Source organism: Carassius auratus, chromosome 9 (genome assembly GCF_003368295.1).
Source record: "Carassius auratus strain Wakin chromosome 9, ASM336829v1, whole genome shotgun sequence".
In the NCBI taxonomy this organism is placed as follows: Eukaryota; Metazoa; Chordata; class Actinopteri; order Cypriniformes; family Cyprinidae; genus Carassius; species Carassius auratus.
The window spans coordinates 15,545,565-15,562,764 of NC_039251.1; the positions used below are offsets into that span (position 1 = coordinate 15,545,565).

The 17,200-nt window shown below is 34.8% G+C and overlaps 1 protein-coding gene across 1 annotated transcript in view; it reads left to right on the forward strand.

Annotated features, from left to right (window-relative positions):
- Window positions 1-7,008: 7,008 nt before the first annotated feature.
- LOC113108490 (diacylglycerol kinase gamma-like) overlaps window positions 7,009-17,200 on the forward strand; it is a 118,770-nt gene continuing 108,578 nt past the window's right edge. Inside the window, exon 1 of the mRNA XM_026271655.1 lies at window positions 7,009-7,126. The gene's annotated coding sequence lies outside the window, so the exon portion shown is untranslated. The remainder of the gene's footprint in view (window positions 7,127-17,200) is intronic.

Here is a 17,200-nt window from a genome sequence, read left to right on the forward strand (position 1 = left end):
ATCTCATCGTTTTCATCATCTTCTGTTGCTATAACTCAATACTCCCCTCTGTTGGTTAATGGGCTCTTACAAACTTAGAAAAAAATTGACTTCAGTTACCTTTTTTATAGAAAACAAGTATTTGAGCATTGTCATGACAAACTGTACATTTAACAATATATAAATAAACAATTGATTTAAATATATTTGCTAAATATAGTTGCATGTAACACATGAGTTTAAATGTTTTTTTTGTTTTGTTTTTTATCTGCATGACAGATGAAGAATTGGGTTGAAGTAAATGCTTTAAAAAATAAACTCTTCAGGCCTTTTGCTATACTGACACCGAGGTCAGGAATTTTGTTTTTGCTACCAGTACCTTGTTCACATGGATATACATACCACACATGTTTTTTAACCATTTGTAATTTAAAAACAATGAGTGCATGTGTGTTTGCATAGGCAGAGAGCATGAGCTGCCAGTGGTGTGAGCAGTTGCTGGTCAATAGCCCCTGCTAAATCTCCCCATACAATAGTTCAGGCCATGTTGATGACTCAGGAGCTTTGCCAGAGTCCAGCATATACCCAAAGTCCACAATGCTGATGCAGGCCAGAGAGGCACAAGAGCATGCTAAAACAAAAGGGGGTTTTCTGCACAAAGACCACCAGCAAGCACTTTTTCACCAGTGGGCCCACAGGGCAGCACGTGTCTGTTGGTCCAGATTCCTCCAAAGGCATCCAGCACAGAATGGAAGGATAGTTCACAAAGTTCACTTATTAGTAGTTGAGCTAGTATTTTTTCCACTAGCCTGACAGCGCCCTCTTGTGGTGGTACTTTTTAACATATGGTTCTCGGACTACTCACAAAAAGTTATTGCGAAATCTATTACTGTAATCAGATTTGTACAGAAATCATGATTTTTATAACAAGTGACAGGCAAGGGAGGAATAATAATACATAATCAACATAAGCTTGGGTTTCTAATGGTTTGTTTATTACCTTTAAATTGTCAGCTTGAGTTATCTTAGTTGTCTTTTAAGCAGAATACTGTACATCTTCTGCCAGATTTATCAGCTGCTACCATGTGGTACAGCTATGAGTTAACAAGCTGGTAAAGTATGTGCAGGTGTTAATTGCCTGGCAGATGCGATTGGGAACTGCAAGGTCATTGTGGAGACACCCCTGCTGCAATGTTACAGCACTGTTAAAAGATGGAGACATCTTTAAATATGCCAGGGAGTAATTATAGGATGGAGGCTTCTAAAGCAGGTAACATATAGCCAAATGCAATTTAATCCCAGTTAAATGTAAAATTATGTGTTGTATACAGTATTAAAAATGGCCCATGTTGTGTCACTGGCCTAAAGTTAGTTTGATTTGTCTGGTCTGCAGTTATTTGTTTTACCATGTGAATGAAATTTCACATTTTCTTATTGCTTTCAGAATCACATTCCTCTAGGACTATTTTTAAACTTCTGAGTCACCGATAAAGGTCCACAGCTGAAAGGAATTACTTTAATCCTATGAAAAGAATGTAAAAATAAACTTTCCAGACGAGACAATTGCCTTTTAAGGAAATGGCAAGAGAGTTAGAGGGGAAAGTGGGGCTGGGGGAGGGGAAACTCCATATTCTTCTGTACAAAAACCATTTAGTTTATACAGTAATAATGTTGACAGAGTTGTCTTGGGCACTGTAAATTTTAACAGTGCTGTACAATGATAACAATTAGATAAAAAGATAAAAATGATCATTTAAGTAAATTAGGAAATGTGATTGAAAATGCAATTTATATAGAAACTAAATACAACATAATCAAAATGTTAATGCCATGATTTCAATATAATGATTTATTGGTACATCTGTTGTTCATCCACAGATAATTTATGCTTTGATACTGTCCATATTGTGCATCTTAATGTCTATCGATACATAATGTATGTGTGGTAGAAACACACTTTACAAAAAATACATATGAGGTCACGTTGTTTTTGTGTTCTGTCTTCTAGAACAGGCACAGCTCATTACAAAGTGCTTTAGACTAATTGCCTGTATGTTAACACCCCTCTGTCTTATTAATGCATGAATTATTAAACAAAATCTCTTTCTTAGATGGATTCCTTTGAGATGATTAAGATTTAAAGGCAATAGATTTGCACTATATTTCCACACCTGTCTTGCATTACTACTGTGTGTAGAAACTACACATTTAAAACCCCACAACATATTAAGATTATATGTTTAGCCTCAATAATTCTGTCCATCAAGGCTTATTAAGATTCAGGTGAAAATTAGGATTCATTGTCACATGGGCAGACTGGATGGATAAGCTAAAAGCAATTTTCACTCCTTTCTGATGATGACAGACAGTCTGGAGGTACACCTGCCCAGAACGGCATGCTGGGTCCTTAATTATGAGCCTCGGCCTGAGGTGCATTAGATGACCCACCTACTGCTGCCATAAATCTGTTACAAAGGCAGAATCCCAAAGTAATGACACCCCTCCTACCTCACTTTATTGCCATGATCTCTAGCTATAAATGACCAACAGGGATTAAGAAGCTGAGAAAGAACTAGAACTATCAATATCACTGGAAATTTTCCTTATATAAATAAATATGTTATGTGATTTCCATGAAATGAAAGTGTAGGTGTTTGGATTCAATTGTGTCTTTTGTTTTCACCATAAGAGGGCAGCATAGGATTTAAAACAACTCATAGCCAACGGTACATTGGTTTTTCCTTTAATTGTATCATTATGAATTTTTTAATTTTTAAATATAATCTTTGCATATTTAGACGTCCACACAATGTTTATCCTGCAGCACTGAGGAAGACAAGATGGGAAACGACAGTGTAATCTTAAACAGGCCACTACAGTACACACCTCTTTTAAGGGTTTGACCGACATTTGTTTTACAAAGCGTACGTCTCATTTGTAACTTACGGAAGCCTTGTAAACAACAACCTTGGAGTAAAGGTAAAGGTTTTTTTTTTTTTTTTTTTTTTTCATGTTTAAATTTGTTAGTTTTAGTTGGCAGTTGTTTTTTAACTTAATTTTTAGATTGTGGTTTTTTTTTTTTTTTTTTTTTTCCTGCTTTTATTGTAGCACTTTGAGATTTTCTTTAAAATGTAAAGTGCTTTATAAATAAAATGTATTATTATTATTATTTATTATTTAAAGGATTCATCAGAATGATGTTATGATGTCAACATGAGAAAATATTTGCCTGTATCTAATACCTCTAGACTTGATAATTACATACAGACGTGTTTGATCAGGGTGAACTGATTCTGCAGGAAGGTAGATCTCCAGGAGCAGGTTGTGCTGCGTTCAACTCCACTTTTAGACATGCACTTGCAAAATTCAGAGCATGGTAAAACATTTATTTTTATTTGAAATGTTTCATGCCTCTCTAATATAAATATTTTCCCTCAGTTATTATTATTATTATTATTATTATTATTATTATTATTATTATTATTATTATTATTTATTTATTTATTTATTTATTTATTTATTTATTTATTTATACTGGGATTTTTTCTGAAATTGATGGATTGTAGGATGTGACATGGCCCTACCTACTTCATATATATATATATTATATATTATATATAAAAGTTTATATATATATATATATATATATATATTGAAAGAGTTCAGATGCAAAAGCCTCTAAGTGCCATCTGAAATTTTCATCTAAAATTAGGATTTTTATCAGGCTCCTATGCTTAGGTTGAGTCATTTTACTTTAATTGCAATGTGCAGGTCCTTTCCCTGGCTATTAAAGTGAAATAACTGAACATATAAAAATCCTAATTTTAGATGAAAATTTCAGATGGCACTTAGAGGCTTTTGCATCTGAACTCTTCATATATATATATATATATATATATATATATATATATATATATATATATATATATATATATATATATATATATATATATATATATATATATATATATATATATATATATATATATATAAAATTTACTTATTGAGAGAATTTAGTTGACAAAAGCATCTCCACAAATCTCAGTTAGGCTACAACTCATTTGCCCGGCAGTTTTCAAAACTTGACGGTCTGAATGCAATGATATGATGTTACCTGCCTGTCAACCAATGTATTTGCATACCACCACACAGCCATAGCGAGAGTTAGGGGCATGCTGGCTACTAACTGTGACAAGCTGACCAGCTGATTCAGAGGGTGTTTAGTCGGTGTGGAAACAGAAATTCAGAAGTGAAAGGTAGAATCGTAAGACTTCCCAAAATACAAAGAGACAGATAATGGGGTAAAACAAGGGTAAACATCAGCAGTGACTTCACTAGAAGGAGGAATCTGATGAAACGTTTGGGATTCAATCGGTACAACTAACTTGGGGAGTTTCTTTTCGACAGCTAAACAGAACCAAATGCATACTGAAGTCCCAGAATAGAGATTGATGAGGGGGGAGGTGGGGGGGGGGTCAGATTTTCCTGACCTACTGTTAATGTGTGCATTTTAAGATGTTTTAAGGCTCTTAACTTGGATAGAAATATAGAATTAAAACCAAGTCAGTGGGTAGTAGTAGCATAAATTATTTTTCAAGTTAACAGATTCTTAAACATGAGAATGAGATTTAATGTTGCAATGGATGATCCATGATACAAACAGGAAATAGAGAATATATAGTTTGTTTATGTTTATGAATTTAATAAACTCAGTTATAATTATCCTGGTAGCCTTCAGTATCTAAAGTCATATCTAAATTGATTAAACATGAATATTATTATAATTTATCATTATTATTATTATTATTCACACTAAACAGAAAATAATATTTTCCAATAAGTTTAAACAGATTTTCAAATTGCATGGGCATATTTACCTTTATTTTTCTAAAAGTGTCCATTATTTTTGAGTCAAATTCTTACATTTAATCAGTGAATTAGAATAATAAGACATTTGGGCTTTTACCAAGCAAATGAAATCAACACCGAGCTGCATCTGAAGTGGGATTTATAGATGTAGGCTATATACACACTGTTTAATGCAAGACACTAATGTATTTAACCTGCAATTAAAAATAATGTTTTTAAGTATTAAACATAAAACGTTTAATAATTATATTTGAAGTGATTTAAAACATGGAACAATTTTTTTTTTAAGTCGAAATTTGAAATTAAAACCGCCAATAGATGGCAGCAAATCACTGTAAATAAGTGAGTCATTGCGATTGAACCGAATCATTTAAATGATTGATTCATTCAGGAACGAATTCACCATCATGTTGCTCAGAGACTCAAAAAAACTGTGCTGTGCGGCAGTGTTTGGAATTATTGTTGTTGTCGAAGTACAGCAGAAACAGGCAGTTGCTGTCTAAAACGTAAGTCTCTTAATGAACAGTATGTTTATTTAGCTGTTGTAAAAATCAATATAAAAACCTATAACACTTGTAATCACAGTAATTTTGGGGAAAAAAACGGCATTACATGTGAAATTGATTAACTAAAGTACTTAATGTCAAATACACATCGTTAAAATCGGTAAGCCCCTCCCCTCGAACGCAGATGAGCCAATGGCAGTCGAGTCAGTGGAGTATCAGTTGCATGGGGAGCGGAAAAAGCAAGCACATCTGTAGGGTTTTAAGGCACAAATTATGTTTACTTTAGTTGATGTTAAAACGCATTTATGACGGTGTAACGTTAGACGTTTTCGCGAATAACTGTATCTATTTCAGTCTGTAGGCTCTGTATAATTAAATCAGTGTTGATAAATGAAAAAAAAAAACATCTGTAGGTTTCAGCGCAGAGAAACATTGAAAGATCCTAAGCTTTCATCGGTTTGATGGTGTCTGTTATGAAAATGGAAAAAAAACGACGTTCCTGTGGTACTTGTAACACTCAGGTTACCCTGAGAGGATAGGCAATATAATTTATTTTAGTACATTTCCTAAACCCAAACAAAAAAAGAGCAAAATATCACTAAGCATTCAACCCCAAGACAAAAGCGTTCATTTTCTGGTTGTCATCCTCTCAAATTACAACTTTCATCTGCTCTAGCAGAACGTCTGGCGTTTTAGCGAGCTAAGCTAGCCTATATAGCTAACATTAAATTTATTACAAACCTATATAGCGAACTGTTCTCACATCAGGTACAGTGTATGGCAAAAACACATAAACGAAGGTCTACATTACACCGTCTCTTCATATTAAACTTGTTAATTAGTTTAATCGTACTCTGCGATATGAACAATGCCAGATCTGCGATTGTAACAAATGTAACAATCGGATTCTCCAGCTTGCATTGCGGCTGTAAACCATCGCTTCCAAATTAATACCCACAATATTTATTTTAAAATATTTTATATATCCCTCCATGGCATATTTAAGTCCCACATGTAGTCCTCCTGTGTCCAAAATGTATCAAAAAGATATAAGGACAAAGTATTCGTTTACGATTTCGCAACAGTAACTCGGCGGGGCTTTCCGATTGGTCACTTTGCGTTTTGAGGGGGCTCGAAATGATTTTTGTTGTTGTTGTTGTTGTTGTTTTTTGCAGGGGTTCCCGATACAATTCGCATTCCAGGGACGAAATATCACGATATTTGGGGTCGCTTCAACCCGCAACAGTGTTAAAGAGATCAAATTCCTCTGGAAAACAGATGACTTGGCAACACTGATTATTTATTGCTTATTTATTTAGTTATTATGCCCGCGTCCTGTAAATAAGTTTATAGGCTATTAAATTGCTGTGTGTTTAAATAAAATTAACACAACCCGACTGTTATTCAGATAATTTAAACACCAAACTACTGAAATCACACGATTACTTCCATTTAATGCTATGTTGAGCAACCAGTAAGCCTTTAAATAATGTTTTTCATTGTTTCCGTCCAATGTGTTATCCAGAAGCGGTTGGAGGACGTGTTTTGGTGCCCATTTAGGGAGTTTTTTAGACGCTCGCAGCATTGTGCTTCACAGCGTTTCGACTCAGTTTCAGCTCAGGTCCTGCACACACGCGATGCCAATGATGCTGCACGCGCGCATGATGCCTAACAATGCTGTCTAGGTAGGCAGGTCGCTAGGTTTTGAGAAACAGCCGGAGTCACGACTCCAGACTGGAAGGAAGATGAGGACACGATGAATTCATCTTTGGGTAGGTTCTCACCTTTATTATAGTTACTTGGATTTATAATGGATAAAGATTGTTGCTGTTACATTTAGACTGCAAATAGTGAATTATTTGGTTACACTTAATGAACAAAATACTACGAACATTCGGCATATTATTCATATGATTTCACATTGTTGTGAATTTTTATTTTATGTATAATTGTTGCATTGATTATTGGTCATGTTTTAATATGAGACCTTTATGTACATTTATAGAATAGAATTTAAGATATTATGGAGATTTAAAATGTGCTTCTTTCTGCATGTTTTCTGCATGCATTTATGAGATTCACATCAGAATGTAAAATAACAACAAGCTTTATGTGTACCAATGGACAAAACAACAGCATGTTTGTTCTTTATTCCGTCCACTCATGTAGACAGATGTGTTGGTATTTTCATAAATGTTTATTGTAAGTTGTTGTGTATTTGTAAGTGCCTGCAATGTGTATGAAAGCATACTTAAAAGCGTTTTTAAAGGTTTGCAGATGTGGTGCTTTTCCCAGGACTGTGTCAGGAATTAGGTGTTTACAGTGCTAGGCAAAGGGGGATCCTGGGAGGTTGCTATTTTTAGCTCTTATTTCATCATTCCGCTGCACAGTGCAGTAAGCTGCTCTCTGCATCTCAATGATTGAGGATGGGCTCATCAGCCTCCTTCTCTTTAAAATGTCCACAGCTTTTAAATCAAAAACTATCTGAAAGAACGAATGGATGTTGGGTCATACTCTTTTTCCATCTGCTCTTTTGTTGTTGCTTCGCTGTGCAGATTTTAAGGCTGTTACGAAGTGCAGTATAGTGTTCTATACAAATGCAGCATTAGGATATTCATGGGCATTCAGTAGTGTTTGACAGAATGATGTCTCTTGATACTAAACACAATATATACAGGCACAGATCCATTCACATTGTTTCTTCCAAGGTTGTCATAACAGCATGAGCCAGATTGGTATCTAATACCATACGCCTGACCTTAAACATGACCTATGTCTTTAAAGTTTCCATCCCATGTATAATCTGCAAGACATTTTTCATCACAATGAAGAGCATTACTGTGTGCTTAATAAACACAATCTTGTCTGTAGTGAATGTGGTCAAGATTTAAGGATTTTATTTGAAAAGGAGTTTCATATTTTACACTTTCCATCACAGAAAGTGTCTTATTCTTCTGTATTTAGATTATGTTAAACTCGTAGCTAAACACATTGTCATGGAAATATGAGCAAAGAATGAAATGCAGTTTCCTCACATTCTAACCATGTCTCAAACAAAATGTAGTTGTTCCGTTTCAATTTGATCTTAACTTTATCTTTTGCATTTGTGGTGGCATTTCTAATAAGATATATTTGACAATTCTGGTTATTGGGTTTTAAAAAGCAAAGAGTTTCTTTGGGATACGATTCAATTAGATATTTTCTCAGTTTACAGTAGCATGTGAAAGTTTGGGACCTCCTTGCAGAATCTGTGAAAATTTGAATAGTTTTAACAAAATAAGAGAGATCATACAAAATGTGTGTTATTTTTATTTTATTTTATTTAGTACTATCCTGTACACTTTTTTACATAAAATATGTTTACATATAGTCCACAAAAATAACTGAAAATATTAAAATAACCCCCTTCAAAAGTTCGGGAACCCTTGGTTCTTAATACAGTGTGCTGTTACTTGGATAATCCACGACTGTTGTGGTTGTTTTGTTTTGTTTTGTTTTGTTGTTTTTGTTTTTTGTTTTTGTTTTTTGTGATGATAATGAGTCCCCTGTTTGTCCTGAACAGTTAAACTGATAAATGTTCTTCAGAAAAATCCTCCATGTCTTGCAGATATATCTGTTTTCCAGCATATTTTGCATATTTGAACCCTTTCCAGCAGTGACTATGATTTTGAAATCCATCTTTTCACACTTGGACATTTGAGGGACTCAAGCACAACTATTAAAAAAGGTTTAAACGGTCACTGATGCTCCAGAACAGGGATAGGCAATGTTTTTTTTGTTTGTTTGTTATTCAGGAGGACAGGAGAGGTTTGAAAATCCACTAGTGTGTAACCCTCTAGTTTGTCTTACTTTTGGTGTACAGTATACTGTATGAAACATGGGAAAAGAAGCATTCAGATTTTTTCTTGTGAAACACAGTGAGCTACACTAATAGTTGATGATTTAATGTGAGGCTGAAAGGAGCCTTATTGTTTGGGCTGTCAACAGGGCCCTCACTATTCTGATAGGTGACAGCAAGCAAATGTTCCAAGGCATATGTGTTTGTGTTGAAGGTTGCGCAGCACTGTTGTAGAAGTGTCTTTGTTCAATGAAAAACAATACAGAAACAGTGACCTTTTTCTGACTAGAGATAATGAGAGACGAAACCTGCCATTGTAAAAATATAGAACGCTGTCAGTACTGGGCCATAGTTAAACGTGACAACTGAGAGAAATAAAGAAATGTCAAGGGGAGGTGCTAATTGTGTTAAATGTAGTTTAGTGGTGCAAAATGACCCGAAGAAAATGATTCACTGAAGAAGAAATGAATTGCCATTATTTTGAAAACATTTAATAGAAAATCAAGTAAATATGTGACCTCCGAACAACAGACAATAGACAATTCACTTTTATTTGAACCAATTTTAAATAACAAACCAATTATAGCTTTATTGCATTCAAAACAAGTTTGGGGACATGCAAGTTTAAGAATGCACCATATCATGTGAGCAGAATTCTATTTTTAATTTATTTTCGTTTTTACAGTAGGGTACATTTCTCATATACCATGTCTCTGTGGGTCTTAAAAGGTCTTAAAGCCTTTACTTGATTTTCCACAAATTAAGGCCTTGAAAGGGTCTTACGTCAGAACAGAATCTTTTAAATTAAGCTTCCGTGGCATTAAATCTTGTATTCACTGAAAAAAAACAAAAAACAGTTGTTTACAAATATCTAGAGATCGTTCAATTAAGATACAGTACAATTGCCGTCCAAAGACACACGCCTGAACACATGAACACGCACAGACCAGATGACCAGAGATAACATTACTACAAAACATCATGTGTTATTAACCGGTGAGAAAGGTTTATAGTACAGTTAATAAAAGTACTACAATACCAGGAAGGAAGGTCAGGTTGTTGATGTTTGCCTGCCATTCTCGATCTGTCTGTCGTACGGGAATGCACTGTACGTCATATTTCTTTCTCCAAGATGTTAAATAAAAGGCTGCAAAATGCAAAGGCCTGGAGATGAGGGTAGCAATTTATTCTCTTATAGTTTCTCAGCCATTTTACTTAAAAACTACTGAGACATTAGGAGAGGATGCCAGCATGGCAATGTTTCCTCACACGAAGACGCTGCTTATGTTTCATCACTGTAAAAGAATAAGCCAAACTAAATTACTCTGACAATGAAGGGAATAGTGTGCTTTACAAAAACCAATTACAAAAATAACCTATAAAGAAATTCATATAAAATTTCCTGAGTGCTACAGAAATTACAATTTTAGTTTACTCTTTACACAAAAATGTGAGCAACAGAATTCATTACTACACTAAACGTATTGCCTCACAAGAATTGGCTAAGCAAAAAACCTGCTTTGCATTATTATTAATTAAGTTTTTATTGATTGACTGTAACTGGAAATAAACATTGCTTTGATTGAGATGTAACTTGAGTCAGCATTTTGTCTGGTAAGCATTTGTATTGTACGGAGCCCCGCACATGTCATGCTACAGAAAATTAATAAATCATGTGCACGATTAACTAATTTGTTCCCTCAATGTATTAAAACGTGCACACAATTACTATTGTGTTCCTTTGATTTGCTAAATCATCCTCACAATTTATTAATTTGTTCTCTCGATATATAAACGGTGTACACGATTTAGCAAATCAATGGAACAAATTAGTAAATCGTGCGGACAATTTATAAATCGAGGGAACAAAATAGTAAATCGTGCGCACAATTTAGCCTACTTTTTTTCCTGTATGCCATGTGCGGGGATCCGTAGTATTGAAACTAACCTTAAATGCAAAAATATACCCACTCATCAGATGTCACATTATGTCTAAAAGGTGAAAACACAAGTCCACATTAAAATCAAAATACATTTCAGCTGACACTGGGAACAAGGTTATACATACAAAATGATCAATTCATATTTTTTATGAGATTGCTTCATGGTAAGCCGTGTAAATATGATACATTAAAAACAGGTTGGATTTTTTTAGGATGGATGTTGCCTTTTGTTCTTCCTCTGACTGCCAATTAAGTTCTCTGTAATGAGCCCTAGAGGCATGCTAATCACATTAGCACTGTATTTGCAGGGAGGTTTGGTGTCCAAGGTGTATATTTACACATGGGCAGCTGGAATATATCTATATCCGGGAGAGCAAAGTGAAGGAAATGTTTTTAGGAAATGTTTTGCTGATATATGCATGTCATCCTTATTAGCTTACAATGAACTTTCTGTTCCTTATTATTACACACTTCTTTGCACATTTCCAGCCTATTCTTGGCATCATATTAAGCCAGATGGTGTAGTAATTATATCATTCAGCAGAAGAGAAAATGTTCCTTGAGCTACATTAACCAGTATGGTTAAGTTTAGGGCTGGACGATAAAACAATAACGGCAATTATCGCGAAATAATTTTCCTTGATAAAACGATAACGAGAGTTTGATAAATGTATGATATAATGTTCATGTGCCAAAAGCAGAATGAAACAGCACTACTCATTTGAACTCATTTGAATAATGAACATAAATTAACTCTATCTTAACTCTTTTTTAATAGATACTACTACTATCAACTCAAGCTACTGTCAAATGTGCATTCCTGAGAGACAAAAATATGTAATATTATTAATAATGCAGCCTGCACTGTAAACTGTACGGAAGATATTCATCATGAAGCTCAGGCAACACAAACCTTTTTCTTGATTTGAAACAATATCACTATTTAAACGTGCAGAAACTAAGAAATTACATTTTCTATTAACATTTTATGTTGTTAAGGAAACAATTACTGGAAATGTGTAAAGAATTTACAATTAACATGATATATTTTTTTTTTTACAACTCTTGGTTAGGAGCACAAACCTGTTTTTAAACTTGAAAGAAATAAAGATTTGATATTTATTGTGATAATTGCCAATATCGACTAATATGAAAAATATTATAGTAATATTTTTTGGACATATAGTACAGCCAGAGTTAAGGTTTTATCATCATTAAACAGAGTTATGAAGTTACTGCTGTCTAATAGTCATCTTATTGTATGCAAGTTTCTCAAGCATGTTACTGATGTCATTGCCTTTATGTAAAATACAATATTTTCAAATTACTTACCATTTTTAAACAAGCCTTTGATGCCCTGTTAGCAGTACGTTTCTCTGTGGTTTCCAGTGAGAGATGATCAACACTTGCAAAGCAATGCAACTTCTAAGAAACCATTGTAAGACATATTTAAAGCAGCCAAGGCTGGTTTTCTGTTCTTACCTGGTCTTCCTGGTGATCTACTTCAGAGAGGTTCTGGACACTTTTTAGTCTATCAGGCTAGAAGACCAACTTGACAACCAGCTAAATCTTACTGTGAGATCATTTAATGCTGGGAACACACTGCATGGTTTTCAGAGTCATCTGGTCACTGTTCCTCTCACAACACACGACTGTCTGGGGTACTGTTTAGTGCTTGTGTGCACACTACACAATGCACAGGGGTCACCAATAAGAAGAATCTGGTTGTCATACAACATTTCATAGCAAAAACGCACGTTAGAAGTGGTACATGAAAAAACGTACGTAAATCAAATGTGAGACAGAATTTTTTCCTGTTCAAAAATTGCAGCCCGTAAGAAGTTTGCAATGCAAGTTGTCTATATGCTGATATGCAGCGAAAAGAAAGAAGAATATGACGAGAAAATGGTTTCTTGCAATAGCCATGCATGCAGATGTTCTGTTGCAGGTCTGTGACTCCTCCCCTGACATTTCCATTGACCTTTAAGTTGCTCTTTCATTGGCTGTAGTTGGTTGCGATGTCATTTTTAGTCAAACACATTTCAATTGGGGCTAAACTCGTGCAGTGTGTACCCAGAACAAACCAGCAAATAGTCTTTGTGCAGTTTTCCGTTTTATTTACTAACAGGAAAATGTTAGTGAAAAAGGAAAACATTTTTCCCAACACATTGCTCCAGTAAGAAATATTGCCTGATAAGCAGGGCTAGCTGAACTCAATAATTCATTATCTCATTTAAGACCCTTTAATGAAAAACGGCTCTATTTCCATGGAACCAGAAAGAGAAACTTTTTTTCCACTTTCATTGAATCAGTTTATTAAAAATGCATGATATAACAGGGAAATAAAATGCAGGTACATACAGCCCAGCTTGTCTTTTTGTGAGAGAACAATTCAAAAGTTTTTCAATGGCAAGACATCAAAAAGCAATATGGTTTTCTTCTTTCTTGTCCAACTTTAAAAAGCGACATTAATGTAATACTGTACACCACAGGGAATGCACCACCTCCGCTGCCCCACCACAGGCACAAGGAAACCTGCACTTTGAAAAATCTATTCCCAAATTGCATTCCTTGACTTGCCGACTCCATTTAATTATTCCACCCTCGGTGATAACATTTCTGTCAGTGGTGGGTGTAATGATTAGGTGTCAGTGTTTCTGTCCTTTTGCACTGAGAGGTCCCACTGAAAACCCTGTTCTTTACACCCACCGTCACATTCAGGCTGAGTCAGAACACAGAGTCGCCTGCTGTCTCGAACCCCTTCTTCTCTGCACAGCCTTTTCCCATCCGTTGCTCATTTACCCCAGATTATTCTCATGGCTGATGCTTAACATGGCTGACTTTCCCACTGCCGCAGTAGGATCTGTCTCAGTAAACACAAGTTTCATTAGAACTCTCTATAGGGGTAAAAAAAAAAAAAAAAGAAACCTTCCCATTCCGCTCTTCTCAAAATAAAACCAATTACCAGACGGGTCCACGTGATTATGTGCAAAGAGAGAGTCTGTGGCTTGAGGCAAGCTGTAAAATGATGCAACTGTGGAAAAGTAATAATGTGACGGAGTTCATCGGGCCCAGTTTGATTTATTGCGAAAGTAAACAGTGCTTATCAATGAAGGATGAACTCTCCAGTCGTGTATTTATAGCAACCTAATAGATCCCAAGATTCCAATCTTTTTTAGGACAAAATATAGTTTTATTTATTTATTTTTTTTTTATTATCGTAATAAGGACCTTCCTTCCTGGACTTCATTGAGTGGGATTGAAACAATAAGCAGTTTATAAAGTATTATGTTTTATTGAAATCCAAAGTTTTCGAGTTGAAGTGCAGCTTTCAGGTAATTAAAGTTAGATTGTGTATGTGTCAAAAGTTGCATTCAGCAACATTAATCATACATTCAGAGCCTCAGCTGCATTCATTTCTCAAGTCTTTAAATTTTCAAATGCAATATCTACTTTTTAAAATCCAAGCTGAATTATTTAAACCTAATGCTGAATTATTAAAAGCTGGCACGTAATCATGACAGCTCACCATGGTTAAATTATGGTTTAAATTAAAATTTAGAATTGCATTACAGTTTTCAACATCATCATCATCGGTTTTACTAAATTTCTCCAGTCCTTAAGCACGATTTCAACATTTGCCTCTATAAATATCTGTTTGATTCATGTAAACACCATTCAGTCCCAAGGTTAAAAGGAAAGCCCTACAGTGACATGTGTATGGATGAGAGTTATTCCCTTGCTTCTCAAAAGGTAGGATACTCTGTGTGCATTTGCATGCTAATAGAGGTGGTTGTACATATACTGTGTGTGCACAGTAACACTAATGTTAACCATTCATCAAAGACTGCCAGAGACATTGATTCTCAAGTCAAGACATAGGTGTACAAATAGATTCCCTGTCAGTGCTGCTCTGGTGTTATTCCTGGTACCTGTTTATAATGAACTACATGGAATCCATATAATGTCACAACTGAAATCTGGATGGGAGTGCTTTTATATACATGTAAAGCTGGCACTGTTGCTTACATCAAAGGAAATGCTAAAGTGAGAGCAGGAGGTCCCTGCAGAGGAAACCAGAGCTCTATCTTTTTGCAAATGTTTGCATGGCTGTGGTAAAAAGATGTGCAGAGGATTTCAACCTGTCTTTGTGACTGTCACAAGTGCAGGAGGTTTATGGACAAAGAATTATTGTTTTATACAGTTAATGAATTGGTTAAGCTACATATTATGTGACTGACAGGGACAATAGGTTTTATTAGCCGCTGCAAACTGCCTACAGTTAGGAGAATTAACTATGTTACATTGATTGTTAATAATAATACATATTGTCTTTGAATTAATATTTAATTATTGGTAAAATAATATATAGCAGAGAAGGCACTCAACTGTGATTGCTTTGTGTAACTGTAAAAAACAAAAGCAAATAATAATAATAATAAAAGGTATTACAGGATGCCATTCTTGTACCTGGATGTTTTACTACTTATAACTGTATAGAATCATCAATCATAACTTTCACTCTCAGAAAAAAAGTTACAAAATCTGTCAGTAGCACAGTACCCTTTCAAAAAGTAGTATGTTTTATGTAATAATATGTACCTTAAAGATACTAATATGCACCGATTAGGGGTAAAAAAAAAAAAAAAAAATGTTCTAGCCCAATGACAGCTTTTGTGCTTTTTTTCAGAGAGTGTACCAAAATCTGCTGTTTGACTTAAAATGTACTGATAAGCACCATAATAATACAGGTGGTGTGATAGAAGTCAAGTCGGTTTGTTTACTGTTGTCCTGTCTGTGAGAAAAGGATACGACGCAGTCAGTTTTTCACCTTGTGTGCATGTTTGTGACCTTTATGCACGTGTGAATAGGTGGGTGTCAGTAACAGGCTGTGCATGTGTGAAAATGTATTACTGCACTGCTCTGGTGTTCCCAGAAATGAGCACATCTTTCTAAATGTCCTCTTATCAGGGATTCTGTTTGAGCTATGATTACACGTGTCTCAAATTGCTTTATCAAGACTTTTTTTCTTCTTCTTCTGCACAAGCTACTATTGTTGTATTACTGCATGTAAGTGCCTGTTGCTAATTCAAACCATGATATATTCTGCTCTTTGCAAATTCTTCAAATAATATTAGTTTTTTTTATTTATTTTTTTATTTTCATCATAGTGGATGTGGGCCAAGAATACAATTATAATGTTTTTGGATAAGTCTGATTTTTTTAATGAAAGCTCAGCTTGTGAGATTTTAATTAATTAATTTATTTTTATTTGTTTGTACAATGCCTCTTCATCACATTTTCTCCATCTCCTCCCCCTTCTTCCTGTCCTTGTGTCTCTGGGGATGAGCCTGCCAGCCCTGTGATGTAGCTTTGGATCTCATTATAGAGCAGAGATGTAATGGAGCCACATGTTTGTCGGTCACACGCTAAGATGTGCATTAATGCAGAACTGTTTGTCCACTGCAGCTGCTGGTGGTCATATAACTGCTGCTTTTTCTCCCTCCCTTTATTTCCTACTCAAAGAGGAAAAAATAATAAGGTATATGTTTCAACATAGCCTGCAGGACATTCCTAATCTGTCTTTTTGGTATTTTTATTTCAACATCTGTAGCTACTTAATCGTGCGGAAATTTGGAATTACTATGCTGGATTGTTTACACTTTCATTGAATCATAGTTCGACACTGTATTGGGACAGCTCTTTTCCTGCTATTGCAGAAATGCAGTACTCCATGAACCGAACCTTAAATCCTGTACAATTTTCGAATTGTAGTTAGTGTGTATTCAATAAACTAAACACTACCGTTTAATAGTTTGGGGTCTGTAAGCTTTTTGTTATTGTTATTTTTACTTTTATAAGTCTCTTATGCCCACCAAAGCTGCATTTATTTGTTCAAAAATAGTTTTAGTTTTAGTTTTATTCTTTGCTGAATAAAACTATTCAATTCTTTAAAAAAAAAATTTGAATGGTGTTGTAGGTGTTACTGTAGGCTTCGGCGCTCATTTTTCCTCAGTAAGATTTGTGGGAAGTCAATGTCATAACCGTAAGTTTGCATGGAAAAG